Raw genomic sequence first — 19,165 nt, 5'->3', positions numbered from 1 at the left:
CTGGCTATAGGGGCTCTGGTGCGCCTAATTTTGGGCAGAAGAACTTCCCCCATTCGGTTGTGTATGAGACAGGGAAAATGGTCGCCTCCTTCGAGGCCATTCCATTCGCCCAGTTTCACTCAAGGCCTTTGCAAAGATGCATCCTTGCGGCTTGGAACAGGAAGCCCCAGGCCTTGGACCTTCCTATGTGTCTATCCCCAGGGACATGCAGTGAGAGAGTCTCGTTTGGTGGTTACAGACCATATCAGAACATATGTCACAAGTGGGGAACTCCAGACGTAGATCTGTTTGTGTCCAGATTCAACAGGAAGCTGGACAAATTTGTGTCAAGGACAAGAGATGTACTTGCTCAGGGGTCAGATGCTCTGACAGTTCTCTGAGATCGGTACAATCTAATTTATTCCTTCCCACCATACCCGCTTCTGTCACGGTTCCTGGGAAGAGTCAAGAGGGAAACAAAGTCGGTGCTTTTGGTAGCCCCGGCTTGGCCCAGGCGACCTTGGTACGCAGAGATCATGAAGTTGGCAGTAGGCAGGCCGTGGATCCTTCCTCTCCGGCCAGATCTACTCTCGCAGGGTCCAATTTACCATCCTGCTTTACACAGTCACAGAATTTGACGGTTTGGCAGCTGAGACCCACATTCTGAGAGATCGTGGACTTTTGGAGCCAGTCCTTTCTACTCTGGTCAATGCCAGAAAGCCGGCCTCCAGGCTTATTTACTACAAAATCTGGAAGGCATATGTTTCCTGGTGTGAACCCAGGGGATGGCATCCTAGAAAGTATGTCATTAGCAGGATCTTGGCTTTCCTCCAGTCAGGCCTAGAAATAAATTTGGCCGTAAGCACTATCAAGCTGCAGATTTCGGCCTTGTCAGTGTTTTTCCAGAAGCCACTTGCATCACATTCCCTTGTGCGGGCTTTCATCCAGGGAGCTATGCGGTTAAGGCCGCCAGTCAAACCTCCGGTATGCCCATGGGATCTGAATTTGGTTCTCTCGGCATTGCAGGGGCAACCATTTGAACCTTTGCATCAGGCTTCATTAGTTCTTTTGACTAAAAAATTGGTTTTCTTGATAGCCATATCCTCGGCTAGAAGAGTGTCAGAACTAGCAGCTCTCTCCAGCAAGGAACCTTATCTTTTTCCACTTAATAGTTTTTTATTAGAATTTTCCAAATATATATAACAATATTGTAGGTTATACATAGCATCTTACCAAGCAGGCTGAATATTACAACAATAAAAGTATAACCCACTTACATATTAATACCAAAACCTCAATGTGCATTTTATCACCCTCCCTCCCCCCCCCAACCTCCCCCACCCCGCCACCCAGCCTACCTCGAGCGCGCAATGCCGGCACCGGACACCTGGAGCATGATCACATAGGTATATTGAGATGGGCAAGAGAAAAAGAAAGAAAAGGGAGAAGGCTGCTCCACCCCACCCCACGGTCCCCCCATAATGGAGTCCACCCGGGGGGGGGGAAGCAACTCCCCCCCCCCCAAGCCGGGCGGGCTCCGGTCCACCTTCAAAATAAACTCACTCCGGAGGGAATCCCATGTCTATCAGCCAGGGGTTCCATAATATCCCGAATTTCCCCAGATTCTTTAATTTTATGAACATTGCTCTCTCACACCATACCATGGAATTAATTGCGTTGACCCACTGTTCAATTTCCGGGGGACTTTTGGTTTGCCAATTTAGTGCTATCAGACGCCTGGCCTGATATAAGCACCTCAAAATAGATGGCTTAATCAGCGGAGGAATTCTAACCTCTTCAAATATCCCCAGCAAACAAGCCCTGGCCGCGGGTTTCAGGGCGGTCTTAAAAACCTTGTTTATTTTAAGCACTATTTCTAGCCAATAGCTATATAGTTTTGGGCATTTCCATACCATATGGAAGAGATCTCCCGGAGCCCCACATCTAGGGCATTCGTCACTAGGTTTCCTACCCATTTTCCACAGTTTTTGGGGGGTATAATATACTCTGTATATAAGGAACAGGTGGGGCACACGTTGGGATGGAGATATAGAGGCCAAATGCCCCTGTTCGAGCGTCTTAGCCCATTGTTCTTGGGATATCGGACCTACATCACCTATCCAGCCCTGCCTACTTTTTGCTGGGCCTTCACCTTTCAGGACTTTACTTCTGAGCTTTATATATAACCGCGAAATCTGGCCTTTTACTTGGCTTCGGTCCAAAAGACCTTGGAGCTGGGGGATTTCGGTACGCTCAATATCAAGTGTCCCATATTGAGCTTGAATTCCGTGTCTCAGCTGTAAGTATTTAAAAAACGTCCTGTTAGAGACATTGAATTCCTGCCTAATAGCTTCAAAGGACTTCATTGTGTTCCCATCGTAAAGATGAACCAATCTATTAATCCCCTGACTATCCCATTCCAGAGATTTATCTATCTTGTTTAATTCGCACAAATGCCGATTCTGCCATAGGGGGGTGTAGGTAGTTACTCCCACATAACCCAGCTTTTGCTTTGCTTGCTGCCATACTTTCCTCATCAGAACAATAGTAGGGCATCTATAGATGAATGAATTAGCCTCTAGTGCTTCAGGTACTAATTTATGGGGTGTTCCCAGCAACAACAACTTATGATTTATAGACCCCCCTTCTTGGAGCCCCGCCCCTACCAAGTGCTGGAGTTGGGCAGCCAGGAAGTATGTCCCCGGGTGGGGTATGGCTAACCCTCCCTCCGTAATGGGGAGCTGCAGCGTGTGTAGCCCTATGCGGGCATGCCTCTTTTTCCAAATTAAGTCCCGGATAAGCGAATCTATGCTTTGGAACCATTTCTGGTTAATCCAGGTTGGGGAGTTATGTAAAATATAGAGTATTTGAGGCTGCCAAAGCATTTTTATTAGGCTGCAGCGTCCCGCCACTGAGAGAGGGAGGCCGCACCATCTATTAAGTTTCGTCTTCATTTTCAGCAGCAGTGGTGCTAAATTTTCGTTGGAATATTGGTTTACATCGCCAGATATCCAGATACCCAGGTATTTCAGCTTAGTCACCGTCTCCAGACCTACAATCCTAGGCAGCCCCTCCTGATCTCCGGGTCTAGGCAATGGCAGAAGGGCTGATTTGCCCCAGTTAATCTCTAGACCAGATTGTTGACCAAACTCACCCATCAGCTGGACCACTCTATTCAGGGTAGAGTCCACATTACCAATAAAAAACAGGACGTCATCCGCGAATAGAGCAATTTTTTCTTCTTCCCTACCCCGACGGAATCCCTGGATATCAGGGCAAGATCTTGCTAGGATCGCCAGGGGCTCCATGGCCAGTACAAATAGGAGGGGCGACAGCGGGCACCCCTGTCTTGTACCTCTCTCCAGCTGGAATATTTCAGAGAATTCGGTACCCATCTTGATTTTGGCCCTAGGCCCATTGTACAGTAGTTTTATCCACTGAATGAACAAGGGGCCAAAACCAAACCTCTCTAACACCTTCCACAGATAACCCCATTCCAGGCTGTCGAAGGCCTTGGTGGCATCTAATGCCAGAATAGCTCCCAATCCCTCGTTGTCTCTGGGTATTTGAATATTAAGGAAGACTCTTCTGATGTTAACGCTAGTTGACCTACCTGGGATAAATCCCGACTGGTCTGGGTGTATTAATTTGTGGATATACATGTTTAACCGAGTTGCTAGCGCCTTGGCTAGTATTTTAATATCCGAGCATAGCAGGGATATCGGCCGGTATGATGATACTTCCTGGGGATCCTTACCCTCCTTCAGAGTTAAAATGATATTGGCCTCTAACATCAAAGCGGGAAGTTCCCCCACCTCTAATGCATGGTTCAATGTCGCCAAAAGTTCCGGCAATAGCACCTCTCCATAGCGTTTGTAGATTTCTACTGGTAAGCCATCTGACCCTGGGGATTTATCATTAGGCATTGCAGCTACTGCATTTTTTAACTCCTCCAGAGTAAGCGGTGCCTCGAGGGATAGTTTGTCCTCTATTGATAATGTTGGAATTGCTGTCTGAAGTAGGAAGTCAATGGCTAGATTACCTCGTCGCTGACTGGCGGATTTATATAGGTTTTTATAATAATCCTGAAGTACCCTCATGATCGCAGGGGGGTTAGAAACTAGGTCACCTTTTGGGGTCCTAATTACCTGGGCTACTGTTGGCGCACCATTAGTTTGGACCAAAAGGGAAAGGGCTCTACCCACCCTCTCTCCTTCGCCAAAGTAGTGCTGGCGCTGGAATATCCGCCTATTCTCTGCTTTTTTCAAAAGAGCCATTTTATAGACTTGTTGACTAGCCAGCCATTCCTGCTGGCTTGCAGTCGATGGGGCCGCTATGTATGCTTGCTCCGCCTGAATAACTTTGTTTCTTATTGCTAGATCCTGTTCACGGGCTTTCTTCTTGATTATTGCGACTTGTTGTATTAATGTACCCCTAATGTAGGCTTTTAGGGCATCCCAGACTATACCAAGAGAGGCTGAGCCCCTATTTATTTGCAGAAATTCCCCTATCTTATCCTGAGAGGGACTTGAGCCACCCATTAGTACCAACCAGCCCGGATTTATCCTCCACTCCCTAAAACCTGTTCTAGCACCCAAACGCACTGTCATGGACAGGGGGGAATGGTCTGAGACCCCTCTTGCCCCATATTCTATATCCTGTATTACCTCCGCGGCTTCTTTATTCCCCAGCACCATATCAATTCTTGATAATGTGCAATAGGTACTGGAGAAGCAAGAATACTGCCTTGCTTGAGGATGACCTATTCGCCATAGGTCGCTTAGTCCTATTTCGGAGACAAACCCCTGCAAACGACCCATTCTAGCCCCCACTGGTACAGGAAATCTGTCCATATGCCAGTCCATCGTTTCGTTGAAATCGCCTGCTACTATCCATGGAACACCCGGCTTATCTAGGCAAAACGCCAGTAATCTAAACATTACCTCCAACTTGAAAGGAGGGGGTATATATATATTGGCTAAAATATATTGTTGCCCGCACAGCAGGCCATATAGGAAAACAAATCTCCCCTCTTTGTCGATAGAGGACTCCTTACACAAAAAATGCGTGCCCCTCTTAACGAAAACACTCACCCCTCTGGAGTATGATGTATGGAAGGAGTGATAGTATGCCGAAAACCTATGATTGTTTAGCAGTGGGGCTGTACTAGGGGTTAAATGCGTCTCTTGAAGAAAAAGCAAACCCGGGCCCCCCCTCGCTGTTTCCAGCATAACTGCTGCCCTCTTTTTTGGATCACCCAACCCCCTCACATTCCATGAGATAATATATACACTACCCATGCGTGTTAATAATTTCTAGCCCAGGCGGGGGGAGAGGGGGGGGGGGAGGGGGGGGCCTGCCCTCCCACGACGGGACCCCCCCCACCCCACCCCCCCCCCCCCCCGATACCGTTGTACCAGCAATGCGCGCCCGAGATGCCCCCCCCCCGGCCCCCCTACCCATCCTCCCCCCCCCCTTCCCCAATCCCCACCCCCTACCCGCCCAACAGGGCCACCCCTAGGGGTCACTATTGTGATCCGATTTTCCATACACTCAAAGCCCTGGGCGCCCGCTCCCGGCCCCCCCTCTCACCCGATTTACCTGGAGACAGCTGAGCTCCCCATGTTCCTAACCCTCAACCTCGCTCGACCCCACCGCTCAGGATAATACCTAGATAACATAGGCACGAACTAGGTTACCATTGGATCCAACTTTACAGAGAAAAGAAGCTCTAACAAAAAAAAAAAAAAATAAATAAAAAAATAAGGCAAAAACCACACCCCTCTTCACTCTACATAATACCTTATCAATGGATTTACATATTATAAACTGTGCTTTATCTGTGCGCCTATTTCAACTTTTCACTGCCACCCTCCCCCAGTAAATATTCAACTCATGTACTGTGCTCATAAAAAGGATGGCTATAAGCTTCCGCTCCCTCTGGAAATGTTAGCTACTTCCATCCTTTGCGCTTCTGTTTTAATTTCCCCTTTGCTTCACCCCATTTTTCCCCCTTACCCTCCCTCCTTGGGGGGGGGAAAAAAAAAAAAAAAAGGGGGGGAGGGAGGGGGAAACTCAGTGCTAGTCCCCATCATGCTTGCCTACTAAGCCTTTATAGTGACATTTATGCTATGTTGTGGTATTCTTACGCTCGCCCTACTATTCCCTCCTTTCTGATAAGTGAACTCGTAGTGACATAACTCTCTCTAAAAATTAGCTACCATATTAAACATTTAAGCATTCCATCTTTGTGCTTGGTAAAGTTATTACTCGTGAGAATCACCCTACTATACCCTCCTTTCTGATAAGTGAACTCGTAGTGACATAACTCTCTCTAAACATTTAAGCATTCCATATTTGTGTTTGGTAAAATTATTACTCGTGAAAATATTATACCGTCCTCATCCAGAACCAAAGACAAAAAAAAAAAAAAAAAAAAAAAGGGGGAAAAGTCCTGGTTGTACTACAGGAGCTAGAGATCCTTTTCATGCTCCTCCAACCATTTTACCCCTTCATCTGGGGTACCAAAAAAAAAAGTTGAGCCCAAAGCGGTTATGCGTAGCCGAGCAGGGTACAGCAATGCATAGCTTATTTTATATTTTTGAAGAGTGCGCTTGATGGAATTAAACTCTGCTCTCTGCTTCTGTAGGTCTGGTGAGAAGTCTGGGTAGAACGAGACCCTAGTCCCTTTGTAGAAGATGTCTCTCAGTTCCCTGGTCCTACGCATCAGAATGGTGCGGTCATTATAATTCACAAGTCTCAATATCAATGGCCTAGTGCGGCCCTCTGGTGGTCGAGGCTTTATTGGGACTCTGTGAGCCCGTTCTATGGCAAAGAGAGGAGTAAAAGGGGTTTCGCCCAAGAGTTCCCTAAACCAGTTTTCCAGGAAGTTTATAGGGTTAGGGCCCTCGCTCCCTTCTGGGAGACCGATCAGGCGAACGTTATTCCTGCGATTCCTATTTTCCATTGCGTCTAGTTGCAGTGTCTGCGTATCTATTTGTTTCTGTAGCCCATTTATTTTTTGACGTAGTGGGGAGAGCTCGTCCTCGACCGTACTTACTCTTCCTTCTAGGGCCGTAGTTCTTCCCATTGTATTACTCAGTAGTTGGCCCATAGAATGTAGTTCCATTTTAATACTACTTAGTTGGTTATCAAGGCCAGCTATGGAGATTTTGCATTCATTAACTGCTTGCAGTATATCGCGTAGTGTAGGTTCACCATACTCAATCAAAGGAAGTTCTGTTAACGCTGTTGTATTATGTGCTGTCTTGCTTACTACTGCAGCTAAGTCATTCACCTTGCTTGCACTAGGTGAATGGCCTGGGTTTGATGTTAGTTGGCTAATACTTCTCCTTTCCAGAGAAGCCCCCTGTGTCCTTGTCTGACCTGCTGGCTGGTGAAGCCCCCTTCTGGTAGGGGAGGTTACATGGGCAAAGCATTCAAGTTTTGCTGCTGTTGCGGCAGATGCCTGATTTGCTTTTTCTTTAGCGGCCCGTGTTTTTTGGTTCCCTTCGCTACTCAGACCATCCTCATTAACCCGTTTACTAAGCATGATGTTACAACTAGGAATAATAGTATTACTAGGTTACAATAAGGGACCCCGCCAGAAAAAACGAAAAACAAGGAGGGGGGGGGAGATATAGCCCATAGGGGGGGAGGAGAAGCTAATTTGCTGGCGATAACGGAATAGAAAGTCAATGGCAGCACATTTTCCAAGCAGTTAACTTATTTTTATATAGAGCGTCTATGCGATATAAGACCATACAGTTCAGTGCAGCTTAAATGATGTAATGATCTCAGGCCCAGGGTACGCTCGGCTAGCCGTACCAAAAAAAAAAAAAAAAAAGGAGAGAAATTTTCCCGCCCGCACTGACACTGGAAAAAAAAAAGGGGAAGAGGAAAATGCTATATTATCAGATATATGCAGACTCGACCGTAGGCATTGTCGGATTCACACTCGCTGCTCCCACATAACTTCTTCACAGTTAAATGTCAAATTTACACAGTCAGGTTGGCTCGGTGCGGCATGTCGTGGAGACAGCAATGCAGTCAAGGAGAGAGAAAGGAGAGAGGGGGGAGAGGATTTCCACCAACACTATCATGGGAAGCAGAGCTGCCAGGTCATGCGATGAACCCCGGCTACACCACAATCCTGACAGCCTCTATCTCTCGGTATATTAGACTAGTTTGATTAATCATATAGCTGGAGCTGGAATCATTAATTAGTCCTTCATTCAAATGCTCATACCCAGCTCCTACACCCTCCTTTGCTTCCCTCTCCCCCGCTATACTCTCCCGCGTTACCGTTAGCCTAAGCAGTTGCTTTAGGCTTCACCGGAGCTCCTCAGGTACAGCTGCACTTGCTGCGTTCTTCTGCTTGCAGGTTGACCGCTCTGCCGGGTTTATTACAGCAGATCTCGCGATGTCCCGAGACCGCTACGTAGAATCCTGCGGGTCCCCCCGAGTTCCTTTAGTTCGTTCCTCGTAGTATGCCGCTGGCCAGCCGAATCTTAGGGCACGCGATAATACGAATGCCCGCGAGATCTCCCACTGCTATCGCTGGCGTCACAGGCGTTGTACCAAGGGAGTTGGTAATTTCCTCAGGCTCAGGGATGGGGGTGGCTGCTATATCAGACACGGAACACCGCTACCATTTACCGATTGCATCCCATCGAGGGAGAGCAAGGGGAGACGAGAACAGCGCGCCCAGCTCTCACTCGCTCACTCACTCCCACATCCGGCCACGCCCCCCCTTTGTAAGGAACCTTATCTAATTATTCATAAGGACCAGGTAGTAATGCGTCCTAATAGGTCCTTTCTGCCTAAGGTGGTTTCAGGATTCCATTTAAATCAAGATGTAATCCTACCATCCTTTTGTCCGGATCCACAGTCCGAAGAAGAAGAGTCTTTGCACACTTTAGATGTGGTAAGGGCAATCAGTATCTATCTCCAGGCTACTGCTCAGATAAGAAAAACTGATTTCTTATTTCTTTTGCTGGAAGGCCCTAGGAAGGGCCAATCGGCATCAAAATCCACTCTCTCAAGATGGATTAGACAGGTTATTCTTCAGGCCTATAGTGTAAAGGGGAAGAGTCCTCTTTTTCAAGTGAAAGCGCACTCAACTAGGGCTGTAAGTGCTTCTTGGGCAGTGCATCACCAGGCCTCCCTGGCTCAGATCTGTAAGGCAGCAACTTGGTCATCAGTCCACACATTCACCAGATTTTATCAGGTGGATGTCAGAGGGCAAGAGGATACTGCCTTTGGGCGCAGTGTACTGCAGGCTGCAGTTTAGATCCTCTGGTCCATGGCGGTCTATATTTCTGATCTGTGTCTCCCTCCCCTCAATCTGAGCATTGCTTTGTGACATCCCACTATGTAATGAAGCTCCTGTGTCCCGTGATGTATGATCAAGAAAATAGGATTTTTATATACAGCTTACCTGTAAAATCCTTTTCTTGAGAGTACATCACGGGACACAGAGCTCCCGCCCTTCTTGGGTTTTACGTGGTTTCTTATTGCTTTGCTGAAAAACTGAGGTGCTTCCCATATGGGGAGGAATTCTCCTTAATTGAGGGTTAACCAGTGTCCAATCACCAGAGGTGCCTATATAACCCACTATGTAATGAAGCTTCTGTGTCCCGTGATGTACTCTCAAGAAAAGGATTTTACAGGTAAGCTTTATATAAAAATTATATTATGAAGCTATTGTGATCTCGAGAATAGTAGATTGGGCCAATAATAAGAAGGATAAGAGTTGGGTTAAGTTAGAAATGAATCTAAGTATAACAAGTATAGGGAAAATGATATGGATACCGCCACAATACCGACACTTGGGTCCAAACACAAATTTACTCACAAAAAATTAATTGAAAGTTTGGGATGTAAATCAGAAGAGGCACAAATGGGACTATGATTCACCTTTAATTCCACTATTGGGTACAAACTTTTTTTTTTTTTTTTTTTTTTTCAAATATAAATTTTTATTATTATTATTCTCCCAAACCTGGGGAGGGAACCCCGCAATACAGACAGTGGAACAGTTATCAGCAAAAAGCAAAACAAAAACAAATGCAGATCAAATCAAATATGCAAGGTAAGTACATTGCAGGATACAGCTTAACTGTCAGTAACAATCTCCTATGTTATATGGACCCACAAGCATGGCAATTATACCGCATGAAGGAGAAAGAACCCTTCGATTGGAGAATAAGATTCTGGGGTCTACCCTCCCCAATCCCCACCCTTTCCCCAGAGGGAGGTCGGCGTGAGTCCACAGGGAGGACATATTGGGGAGTACCAAGAGGGGAAGGAAGGCAAGTGGGGGGGGGGGGGGAGGAGGGTTGGGAGGGGGGAGACAGAGAAGGAAAAAGATGGCAAAGTTCAGAAGAGAGAAGAGGAAGGAGCAGACAGGGGGGATGGGGCTGAGACACGGCGGTGGTAATCAATCACTAAATTGACTGGCAGAGGGCGCATGGACAAGGAATAAGCAAGAATGACCCTAATAGGGGTAGGTCTCGCTATCGCCCCAGTAGTCGCTGACCCTCTGCTGAGTAGATGAAGGCATTCCAGGCGTCCCAAGTCTGTTTGTGGGCCTCCTGTTTATGTTGTGCGGTTAGGACCAAGTCCTCCATTTTCTTTACCTCCTCCACCTTCCGCAGCCAATGTGTCACGGTTGGGGGAGCTTGTTGCTTCCATCACAAGGGGACGCAGGCTTTTGCTGCGTTGAGCAAATGTCGCAGTAACGACTTTTTGTAGATGTTAGTAGAGATTGTGGAATGGTGCAGGAGGAAGAATGCCGCGTCATCAGGTATAATATATTCCGTGAATTGCTGGGAGATGCGAGGGACCTCCCCCCAAAACTCCCTCAGTCTAGGGCAGGACCAGAAAATATGGAGCAGTGTTCCCTCCTCCTCGTCACAGCGCCAGCACCGATTCGAGGCCAAGGGAAAGCACCGCTGCAGCCTGGCTGGTGTTAGATACCAGCGTGTAAGTAGCTTGAAGTTAGTTTCCTGCGTCTTCGTGCAGCGTGAAGACTTTAGGGTAAATGAGATAATACGCTGTGTCTGCGTTGGTGTGAATTTACACGATAAATCCTTCTCCCAGTTGGCGAGGCACGGCAAATGTGGCTGTTCTTTTGGTGTATTGAGCATAGAATATGTTTGAGACAGAATGTGGGTCAGAGGGCCCTCGTCCGCGCACAGGTTCTCGAACGTCGTTGGTTGTCGGCCAAAGGCCTGGGGGGGGGGAAGTGAATTTAGGAAATGGTGCAGTTGCAGTGCCTTCCAAAAAGGAAGACAGAAGGTCCCCGCGGGGTCGGTCAGTCTCGATAGGGATGGCCACCGCCCGTCCTCCACAAACACGCCCGCATAGTCAAGTCCACCCTCCCTGAGAGTAGGGTAAGCCGTGGGTTGTAGACCCGGTGTAAATTTTGGATTGCCTAGGATGGGAAACAGTGGGGAGCACTCCGACGTCAGGGATGTCTGAATAGCAATCTGGTGACTGTGTCTCAAAGTAACCCCCAGTAACGGGTGCGTCTTCAGGTCAGGGGGGAGGTCGTCATAACACCACAGCGCTCCTTTCAGCGGTATTTGGGATTGGGCTTGCTCAACCTTTGTCCACAGTTTGGTAGACTCATTTCGTCTCCAGTCCAGTATGCGCCCCAAATGTGAGGCTAGGTAGTATCGGCGGTTGTCGGGCAGTGCCAGACCCCCGCAATGTTTGGGGAGCGTCAGTTGTGACCGTCGTAATCTGGGTTTTTTATGAGCCCACACAAACCTGGTAAAAAGGGCTTGGATTTGCTTAAAGAAGGAGGGCAGTATCTGAATGGGTAGTGCTTGAAAAAGGTAGATGAACTTGGGGAGTATGCTCAATTTGATAAGGTTGCATCTACCAAACCAGGAGTGAAATCCCGAATGCCATTTCTCTAACAGTCCTCGGGCCTTCGTCAAAAGGGGTGGGAAATTGAGGTCAAAAGTGCGGTTCAGATCAGGAGGGAGTCGTGTGCCCAGATATGGTAGAGCTGTGTCAGTCCAGTGAAAACTAAAGTTGTTCTGTAAGTCACATTGCGTTTGGGGAGAGGTTGCTACACACATAGCCGTTGACTTCGAGAAGTTTATTTTAAGATGGGATAATGCGCCGTATATCTTAAATTCTCGGAGCAGGTTCGGTAGAGAGATTCTGGGGTTAGTCAAGGAGAAGAGAAGGTCGTCAGCGTACGCCGAGATCTTGTAGCCGGCGTCACCGACCACAAGGCCCGAGATGTCCGGGTTTAACCTGACAGTGTTTAGGAATGGCTCTAGTGAAATGGCAAAAAGAAGGGGGGACAGCGGGCATCCCTGCCTTGTTCCATTCCCGATAGGGAATGCGCTAGAGAGGACCCCGTTAGCCTTCACTTGAGCTGAGGGGTTGGAGTACAAGCTGCCTATCCAACTCATCATCCTGTCACCCAAGCCTAAATGACGGAGGACAGAGAACATATACTCCCAGCTTACTCTATCAAATGCCTTCTCGGCATCGGTGCTCACAAAGACACATGATGTCTTAGTAGTGTGTGCCACCCGAAGTAGATTAAGCACCTTGATGGTATTGTCCCTGGCCTCCCTATAAGGCATGAACCCCACCTGGTCCAGGTGGATAATGTCCTGCATGTGCTATGTCAGTCTCCTGGCTAAGATCTTCGAGAAGATCTTCAAATCCGTGTTCAGCAGGGAGATGGGCCTATAACTGCCACATTGGTTCGGGTCCTTCCCCTCCTTCTGGAGTACCGCAATATGGGCCCTAAGAGTGTCCCTTTGGAAAACAGTCCCCGAACCCAGAGCATTAAAGAGTGTCACCATACGTGGACCTAGAATAGGGAGCAGGGACTTGTAGTACTGAGCGGTGAAGCCGTCCGGTCCTGGGGCTTTGCCAATCTTCAAGGAGTCAACCGCCTCCTGGATTTCGGCCAAAGTTATGGGTTCCTCCAGGATGGCGCTCGTCTCTGATGAGAGTGTCGGCATTTGCGAGTCATTGACATATTTATCTATAGCTAGCTGGGTGGAGGTGGGGCTCGGTAGGTTGTACAAGCTAGAGTAGAATTCGGCGAATACGTCCGAAATTTGTGTCGGTGCTGTGGCCATTGACCCTCCGGTCGTGTTATCTGTGGTATGTATGATGCCGCCTTGACCTCTCCAACCAACTGGGCTAACCGCTTCCCACATTCCCCGCTTCGTATGACAGCCTGCGGCAGAACTGCAGGGCTGCCTTCGCCCTGTATTGTAGTAGGTCCGTTATTTGGGTGCGGAGGGTCTTCAACTCGGACTCTAGGGCCTGCGTGGGGGCATGTTTGTGTTGAGCTTCCACTAAGGACAGTTTGTCGAGTAAAGTGGTCAAAAGTGCATTCTGGTCCCTTTTAATCCTTGCCCCATGCTTTATGAGAACGCCACGTATTGTGAGCCTCCCATAGCACCCCGGGGTCACAGTCCCCGATTTCGTTCTCCCTGAAATATAGGTCTAGTTGTTTGGACACATCTGACAACACCTCTGGTATCTGAAGAAGGCTCTCATTCAGACGCCAGAATAAGGATCTGGGTGAGGGTTGGTCGGTGAGAGCATACGTCAGGTAGATTGGGTCATGGTCCGACCAGGTTATCTGACCTATGGTTGTGGTGTGCACTAGATGTAGTTGGTCATGGGGGATTAGAAAAAGGTCTATCCTTGAGTATAGCTTGTGTGGGGCCGAATAGAAGGTGTAATCCCGTTCACCAGAATGCTGTAGACGCCACACGTCGCGCAGTCGTGCTTTGTGGAGCATGTGTGCAACCCGTTTCCCGCAGGCTGGAGGAATGGATGAGGTGCCCGTCGAAGTGTCTGAGGCGGGTAGTAATGGAACATTAAAATCGCCGCCCAGCAAAACTTGCCCCTCTCTGAATGCCAGCAACTTGCTCAGCGCCTGACTGAGAAATCTATCTTGGTGTTCGTTAGGGGCGTACACCGTAGCCAGTGTAAAGCGCACCCCGCATATCTGCCCTTTGAGGAACAGGTAGCGCCCCTCAGGGTCGGCTAAACTGTCCGTTAGCTGCCATGTCAATCTACCTGAGAGAAATATCGAGACCCCCCGAGTCTTGGACGCGTGGTTTGTGGAGTGGTATGCCCGTGGGAAGGACCTGCTCTGCAATGAGTGGCAATTTGCCATTTTTGAAGTGTGTCTCTTGGATGAAGGCAACATCAGAGTGAGATTTTTTAAGATCGTGAAGTAACATACGCCTCTTCTCGGGCGTGTTGAGGCCTCTAGCATTAAGAGAGGTCACCTTGATGGAATCCACCACCATGTCTCAGGAAAGAGGTTGAGGGAGAAGGAAGAAGTGGTGAGCAGAGGGGAGGAAGATGGGATTCTCGGTTACTAGGAGAGAGGAGCGGGGATACGAGGGAGAAGGTGCGTAAAAAGGAAAGGAAAAGGGGGGGCAAGAGGAGGTTTCGACAAGTCAGAGATATCCCCTCACCCCTCAACCCCGTGTAGGGGTAACTAATTAACCAAGCTTTTAAAACTTGAAATGCACGCGACCTGAACTGGTCGCGCACTAGTCTAGGTGGAGAGTGGGTGAACAGAGCCGAGGATCCAAAGCCCCGGCCACCAACCCACACCGGCAACGTCTAAACATGGGTGGTCCTGGGAGCAGAATATCAGACGCACCAGTAGTAACTTAATCAAGCGAAAACAATCAAATAAACCATAAGGAAAGTAAAGGCATGTAAACAGAGAGACATAACTAAACATCTGACAGCAGAAGAACTTCCATTGGCTAATCAGAGAACGCAGCGGCGTTCCATCTCCCCAGCATCAACCCCAACTACATTGCCAAGGTGTCTTCTGTGGCCACCCAAAAGTACAAGAGACCCCCCGTAGGCCCCTGGACTCCAGTCCCCCCCCTGGGGACTTCTCCAAGCCCCCTCCCTCATCGCGAGTCCACGGCCACTTGTACGGGCCAACAGGGGCCCGGGCCCAAAGTGCATGAGATCTCTCCAAAAGGAAGGGCAGGGGCTCCCCATAGTAGCGTAATGGCCTAGACAAGGAGGGGTTACCCCAACCCCCCATAGCGCAAGGGCTGGTTCCCCCCAAACATCCCCCTGTCTCCCCCCCTCCAGTTACTGCCATCGGGACGTGCCAGGGTAAAGGATCTCCTCCCTCAGCTGAACATCCGGACAGCCTCCCACCCGGAGAGTGGGGGTGTCCACACATGACTGTCCAGTGGTGACCCCCAGATTGTAGACCTGGTAAGTCTGTCCTCCCCCCACCCCTCCCTGGGTGGGGGGCAAAACAGGCATGTCCCGAAAGGCAGATTACCCTGAAACAAACGTAGACGGGCATCCCGAAACATATATCCCTGGACTCGTAAGGTAAAGGGCCCTGAAGAGGGCAGTCACTATCCAAGCAGAGATCCCAGTCAGTCAATGTTGGCTCAATAACGGAAGCCCACCCCCGGCGAGCACCAGGGTGGATGGTAGTGTCTGTCTGATAGCCCGATGAACAAGGGACATATGGAGCAGGGCAGGCAGCGCTGCCCTACAGTGGTATTCTGACATTCCCCTCAGTCCCCAATATCCTGTGCCCGAAAGGAGAGGGACTGGGCCATGGCCTCACGGTTGCATACAGGAGGGTAGTGAGGGTGGAGGCGCGCCGGTGGCCACATGAGCGTAGGGGTCAGGGTGAGCTAGGGAAATAGGGGCTACTCACATCTCCCGAGCCGCCTCGTTGGATGGTGTCCGTGAGCGGCGTCTGGAGCGAGGCATTCTCTGTGGTTGCGGGCCGGGAGCTCTTGTTGCATCCGGACGTCCCTGGAATCTCGGTAGGTAGCCAAGCCAGTCTGGAACAGTGATCGGATCTGTGCCAAGGAAGTCGAAGAGGGCCGGGAGTGTCTCCCGGGATCTCAGCAGGAACGGTCTCTGGTCCTTGATGAAGGTGACCGACAGGGGGAACCCCCAGCGGTAGGTCGCCCCGCAGCGTCTCGCCAGCTCCAGAAGGGGTCTCAACAGGGCTCGGCGGTAGAGTGTGGGTCTGGAAATATCTGGCAGTATCTTCACGGGTGCCCCGTCAAAAACGACCTCCCCAACCTCCCAAGCCCTGCGAGTTATGGCCTCCTTATGGGTATAGTGATGTAGGCGACAGATAACGTCTCGCGGTCTGGCAGGGTCTGAGGAGCGGGGGCCTAGGGCCCTATGGATCCGGTCAATCTCAAAGCGTTCCGGGAGCTGGGCACCCGCTACTCTCTTAAAGATGTCGGTAACCGTGGCAAGTAAGTCCGCAGAGCCTGTAGCTTCTGGCAAGCCCCACAGCCTAAGATTGTTCCGCCTGCTGCGGTCCTCAATCTCCTCCATGCGGAGCTGAAGTTCAGTAGCAGATTCCGCCTGGGCTTTATGCTGGGACTCTAGAGCGATGACCCTTTGTGTCAGTGCTGCCAACCTGGTTTCATCATTTGTAAGCCTGTCACCCAGAGCCCGTACATCCTGCTTCATTGCCTGGATTTCCTTCTTGTGTGCAGCCTCCACTCTCCCCACAAGCCCCTCTATGTCTGCCTTAGTAGGCAGTGATTGCAGGATTGCCTTCAGCTCTGCATCCACTCTGTAGGTAAGTGGCAGCTGTGAGGGACCCCCGGGTTCTGTGTCTGGAGGTATGGGTGAGCTGGGGAAGATGAGGGGACTCTGGGACCCCTCCGAGGGTGCAGGCATGTCCACGGGAAGCTCCGTACACTCACCACGCGGCGCCGCCATCTTGGGTCTCCGGGCGTCTGCGCTAGGTGTCCGGAAAAGCCGCTGGATATCACTCCCCGCCGGGGTCTGAACCGCCGGGCTGGTCTGCAGTCTGTTCCGCTTTCCGTTCCTCTTCTTAGAAGCGTGCATTCTGCGGTATGGTAGGCGCGATTGCCGGTGTAAGCTAGGGCGGCCGGGAGCTCTGTGAAGATGCGTCTCTACTCGGCCATGTCCAGACCATGCCCCGGGTACAAACTTTTTTACACCAGGGAAGGAGGAATACATATACTTTAGTAGGTGGGCCAATAAAGAAAATTTAAGGTTGCAGGATGTGATGGAAGGAAATAGACTTTACACTTATAAGAAAATCATGGGGACAGAGAGCACTAGATAAATGGAGATACACCCAATTACAACACTTTGTTCAGAATTTGCCACGGCCACTACGAGGGAAGAGACAATTGAGACCCTTAGAGAAACTACTGGAGTCTCCACAAAACTTAGAGAAAAGGATTTCAAAAATATACAAAATATTGCAGCGAGAGGAAGATCATGAATACCCATCTTACCTAAAAAAATGGGAAAGAGAGATAGGCCCGCTAAGTAGTAATGAACACAGGGATAAGATAATAAGGCTTAACCACTCGGTAGCTAAAGATACACAAACAGTTGAAATGTTGTATAAGTTGCTAGCGAGGTGGTACGTTACCCCACAGAGAGCGAATGCCTACAATGGAGAAAACTCCCCAACTTGTTGATGAGGCTGCCTTGCAGTTGGAACCTTCTCACACTTGTAGTGGGAGTGTCCCAAAATACAATACTACTGGGACCAAGTAATGGAATTAATATGGTACATAACAGGAGAAAGGGTTAAAAAAAACAACCATGGACATGCCTGTTTCATGATACAGAGAGCAGAGTGGGCCAATATCGGTCCACCTTAACCCCCTATCTATTGAACGCAGTGTAGGCCCTGATCACCGCTCAGTGGAAATGCCTGAATGCCCCATCCATGAAAGAATGGGTAGAGATGGTAGAATGGATAAGATCTATAGAAGAGTCAATCCATAAGATGGAAGGTACAGAGGGGAAACACCAAAGGATATGGAAGCAATGGTGGGAGTTTAGGAAAATGGAGAGATACTGTAGGATACTGGAATAGAAGGCAGAAGTGAGCGAGATGGGGTAGGACATTCCTCTTTTTTTTTTCTTTTTTTTTCCCTTAGGGGAGGGGGGAGGGGGGAAGGGATGCGGTAAAAGTGGATATATGTGTATGATGAACTATGAATGTATAAGAGTACTGTATGTATAATGACATTAAAATAAGAAAATAAAGAATATATATTAAAAAAAAGAAACACACAAGATGTGTGTACTGACCTCATACCTGAATACAGATAATACTGGAGTGTAATACACAAGATGTGTGTACTGACCTCATACCTGAATACAGATAATACTGAAGTGTAATACACAAGATGTGTGTACTGACCTCATACCTGAACACAAATACTGGAGTGTAACAAGATGTGTGTACTGACCTCATACCGGAATACAAATAATACTGGACTGTAATATACAAGATGTGTGTACTGACCTCATACCTGAACACAAATAATACTGGAGTGTAATACACAAGGTGTGTGTACTGACCTCATACCTGAACACAGATAATACTGGAGTGTAATACACAAGATGTGTGTACTGACCTCATACCTGAACACAAATACTGGAGTGTAACAAGATGTGTGCACTGACCTCATACCTGAACACAAATAATACTGGAGTGTAATACACAAGGTGTGTGTACTGACCTCATACCTGAACACAAATACTGGAGTATAATACACAAGATGTGTGTACTGACCTCATACCTGAATACAGATAATACTGGAGTGTAATACACAAGCAGCGGCGGACTGACCAGTCGGTCATTCGGCCGCCACCCGAGGCCATAAGAAACCCGGTCTCGGCCACATGAGAGGCCACTTGAAGGAGCTGTATCACATGCCGTGATCATGCTGATTATAATACTGCTAACGGCGTGCTGCTCCCCACCGGCCCCTCCTTCCCTCCCGTTTGTCCCAGGTGATGTCTGGGCGCATACAGTACAAGCACCTGGGACGGACTTGAGGGAAGGAGGGGCCGTCGGGGAGCAGCGCACCTTTAGCAGTATTATAATTAGCATGTGACACAGGCACAGCAGAAGAGTGGAGGGGCCAGTGGGGAGCTGCGCCGTTAAAAGTATTATCGGCATCCGGTAAGTGAAGCCTGGGCCTGCCACAAGTGATAAGTGATGGGGGGACAGGGATGGGGGGGCGGCGGTACAGATGCATGGGGCTCCGCATCCCCACACCCCACAGTGTCCCCCTCTGTGAGTGTCCCCGTGTGTGTGTCCCCCCTGTGTGTGTGTCTCCCCCTGTGTCAGTGTTTCTCCCCCTGTGTATGTGTCCCTCTGTGT

This window comes from Lithobates pipiens, unplaced genomic scaffold, assembly GCF_037356315.1.
Source record: "Lithobates pipiens isolate NorthernLeopardFrog02 unplaced genomic scaffold, aLitPip1_a1.2 Scaffold_10, whole genome shotgun sequence".
Taxonomy (NCBI): domain Eukaryota; kingdom Metazoa; phylum Chordata; class Amphibia; order Anura; family Ranidae; genus Lithobates; species Lithobates pipiens.
This window is presented reverse-complemented; position numbering follows the sequence as displayed.